The sequence below is a fragment of the Pistacia vera genome, unplaced genomic scaffold (assembly GCF_008641045.1).
Source record: "Pistacia vera cultivar Batoury unplaced genomic scaffold, PisVer_v2 Contig296, whole genome shotgun sequence".
In the NCBI taxonomy this organism is placed as follows: Eukaryota; Viridiplantae; Streptophyta; class Magnoliopsida; order Sapindales; family Anacardiaceae; genus Pistacia; species Pistacia vera.
Genome location: NW_022196108.1, coordinates 609747 through 614230, shown reverse-complemented (window position 1 = coordinate 614230; position 4484 = coordinate 609747).

Here is a 4484-nt window from a genome sequence, read left to right as displayed (position 1 = left end):
AGATTTATGTTAAACAACCACCCGGATTTGAAAACCTCGAACTTTCTGAACATGTCTTTAAACTCTCAAAAGCACTTTATGGTTTAAAACAAGCTCCTAGAGCTTGGTATGATAGATTGAGTAGTTTCCTTGTTCAAATTGGTTTTTCAAAAGGAAAAGTGGATACTACCTTGTTTACTAAAAGGTATAAGAATGATATTTTGGCAGTTCAAATATATGTTGGTGATATCATCTTTGGTGCTACAAATGAAATCCTTTGTGATGAATTTTCTAAGATGATGCAAGGTGAATTCGAGAAGAGCATCATGGGAGAACTTAATTACTTTCTCCGATTACAAATCAAGCAACAAAAGAAAGATATCTTATTGAATCAATCCAAGTACATTTCTCTTCAAGCGCTTCAAAATGAATGAGGCAAAAGATCAACCTACTGCCATGAGCACATCACTCAAATTGGATGCCAATGAGGGAGGTAAAAGTGTTGATAATAAGCTTTATAGAAGCATGATAGGTGCACTTTTGTATTTAACTGCATCTAGGCCAGATATATTGTTTAGTGTATACATGTGTGCACGTTTCCAATGATGTCCTAAGGAATCTCATTTGAATGCTATTAAAAGAATTCTTAGGTACTTGAAAGGAACTCCAAATATTGGTTTATGGTATCCTAAAGGATCATCTTTTAGTCTTATAGGATATTTGAATGCTAATTTTGGAAGATGTAGGATAGATAGGAAGAGAACTAGTGGGGAACATGTCAATTCTTAGGAAGCATGCTAGTTTCATGGTTTTCAAAGAAACAAAATTCAGTTGCAACTTCAACCACAGAAGCAAAGTATGTGTCAATAGCTAGTTGTTGTGCTCAACTTCTTTGGATGAAGCAACAACTTGAAGATTTTGGTTGTAAAATGCATAACATTCCTATTCATTGTGATAATACAATTGCTTAGCCTGTCAAACTTGACATCAAAATAAGAAAAGACTCTTTCAAATATATCATCTACTAAGCTAGGAGGCATTGAACAATATCTAGCCTTAGTTCTTGTTCTCTTTTGAGTGACTCTTTCCTCTTCACTAGATGATTCAGTGGCCTCTTCATCTATGTCATGTCCTTCAGGTGGAATTAAAGCCCATGATTTATCTGACTTTGCTAGAATCATCCCCATTCTTTGGAGTGCATTCTCAATGGATAAATTGGACTCACTAAAGTTTATCTTCTGTCCAGTGTCTAATTCCGTGAGTGGACGATTTAAACGGTCACAAAAGAAAGTGATCAATATTCCTAATGAAATTTCACCTAAATCCTTTTGAATCTCAATCACTTGGGGAATTTCCATATTTGAGAAAAAGTGTCAAACTTGATTTCAACCACAAGATTGTATCATTTTGACTTTTCTTCAATCAACGCGACAATTCAAACATACATGCATATATTTATCAACAATATGTCTCTCATATGTTAAAAATGCAAAACAATTCTTACATATGAACTGAATCTGTTCTCCATCTTTGTGAGAAGACTTGCCACTTAGTGATTTTTAAGTCCATAATCTAATGCACCTTATTGGTTCCCTTTGGAGAAACATGTACAGATTTCTCTATACAGGTTGTTGAAAAAACATATTTTTAAGCACCTAACTCATAATCCCAACCCTTTTATCTTTGCAATCCGATGGATCAAATCACTAATGTGGTTATGTAAGAGTAGTTGCATTTTGACTTTCATAAATTAATATATAAAATCATGCCCCAAAAATGAACTACAAGCAACGCTCTGAAAGAGTTTGACTATACCATCAAAGGACACATAATAATAACCTGGCCTTAAAAATTGGAATCGCTCTAGCACAGAACCTGGTAGTGTCAACATATATTTCTGATTTGATACATAAATGAACTTCTCTTTACTAAAGAAAAGTAAATCAGTTAAATTATACATGGCTATAATCAATGCGTACATAAAGGACTAGTGCTGTTACCTAAGTACATTGGTGCGCACAAATTTTCTTTAACGGGTGTCTAGCACAATGGTATAACAGGGTCGATTTTTGGGCCACCTTCGCGTTGTAGAGCATTGGTTTTTAATCTGAAAATTCTATAATATGTTGCTATATGTTATAAATATTCTGAAGGCCCAATAGAGTGAAGCCCGATAGTAAGGACTAAACTGCAAAGGTTAAAACTTCTTGAACCTCAAAATTCTGCAAAATATAAAGGGGTAATATGTCAATTGCCAATCCTAATCAGAATCTGAATTTTTCTTACTTTGATTGATTGTTTGCAATACTTCTATGTTTGTTATTGCATGATGTCCAATACATGAGCATTTGACCTTTGGTGTTTATTTTAAAAATTTTTGGAATGTATGCTTGTATTTTTTTTTTTTTTTTTTTAAATAGGGCCTACAAGTCCTGCCTTCTTCTCATTCTCTAAATGTATTTCTCTTCTCATCTAAATCCTCTCAAATGTAACTTGAGGTTTCTAATTTATTGATGTAAATTAGAATAGGTTTATTTTATTGTAAATATATTTATGGTGTAAATGAAGACAAGAAGAATGTACAAGCTATTCCCAAAGACTCATATTTTAATAAGTTTGTTTTACAGGACCCTCAAGGAAATCGGTTTTAGATAGGCCATGTACTAGCATGTTATTTTATTGTTATAGTATGCATGTTACGGATTTTTACAATTTGAAAAGCATGTCAAAACAACAATGTATGGTGAGACGCATAATATAAAACCCCTCGTTTAAGATATTAAGTAAAAAATAACCACATGCCTTCCGTCGCTATGGGCTTAATCAAACCACTATTCATAATGGCCTTGTTCGCCTCTGCGAAGGGTATACTTCCACCAGTGGGAGGTTAAGTATCATTAGAGTTTTTCCTTAATAGTGATGGGTATGACTTAACTGGTTATTTTGTTTGTTTGCCTCCACGAAGGTTGATAAATGCACTAGAGGCATAGTAGAGAAATGCATTTGTATAATGCAAGTGGTGACATATAGTGTCCACTCTACTAATCCAAGAATTACACTTGAGGACAATGGTTGGTGCCATTGAATTGTGTAATTGGTGTGTTGGCCTAGTTTACATTTAAGATTAATATTTGGTGCTATTAATTGGTGTAAATGAAGTTTTTTGACCTACCTAATCAACCCATTTTAGCTTGTTCGCCTCCACGAAGGTTTAAAATGGAATTGATGCGATCTCACCCACTAGGAAGACCAACGGGCCTTCCTTAGTTTAATAGTGAGGGCTATTAGCTTGAGTAAAATAGTGGGAGTAATTATTTGATTAAAAGACCTTATTAAATAATATATAACATGATAATAACTCTATTTATATGCACTTGTGGAATCATGAATACTAACGTAACACTGCAATCAATTATTGATAAACAAAACATGTTGGATGGTACGAACTTCATGGACTAGTATCAAAATTTTGGATTGTACTTAAGCCTGAGAAGAAATTATATACCACCAAAGAGGCTTTACTTAAAGAGCTTGATGATGTCACAACCCTGTAACAGTGACATGTTTAACACCTGAACTGCAACAACAGTGTCAAAGCATGGATTTCCTACCATGGTCAAATACCTCCAACGTTATCAGAGGTTTTAGGTGTCAAAACAGTTGTTTTGGTGTAGGATGACTAAACATGCCAATGTTGGCCCTCATGTACTCGAGATGATTAGGTATATAGAGAGGCTTGAGACTTTGGATTCTCATTTAGACAGAGACTTGACAATTGCTCTAGTTTTACCGTCCTTACTTAATTCGTATTTTCAATTCATATAAAACATGAACGTGAGAGAATATTCTCCCTGATATCTTCACCATTATAGAAATTGTAGAGCATGTTTTTTAAATATCCTAGCCAGCATTGCTAGTCACTGCTAGCACTGGTAAATGGATAGGAAAAGAAATGGAAGGGCAAGGATAATGCTAAAGCCAAATCTAAACCTATGTCCATATTCCGAGATGCTCTGAAGCTCGAGGGTGGCATCAGTAAATATGCGAAAGAAGTTTGCTTCTACTATGGTGAGCTTGGCCACTGGAAGAAATGCTAGAAAACCTCCTTTTCGAACAAGAAGAAGTTGATTGCTTCCGCTTTAGGTATGATTGACATTAACCTATCTCCTGTAATCTTGGGTCTTTGATTCTCGAGTTGGTACTCATATTTGTACTAATGTGTAAGTACTAAGGCATAGTAGATTACTCGCTAAAGGAGAGGTAGACCTACAAGTTGGAAATGAAGCGCGTTATCTTGCATTAGTTGTAGAAACCTATTGTTAATTTGTTGAGCCCATGAGCTTTATATTAGAACTTACAAACCTTCAGTTCCTAAGAATATAAATTCTATGTCTGTTTTAGACAAACAAATGATATCATTTTGATTTCTAATAGATTGTTGTCTCTTACTTTGAATAGTATTCTTTATGGAATACTATATTACATTATGGTTTGTAAACTCTTCA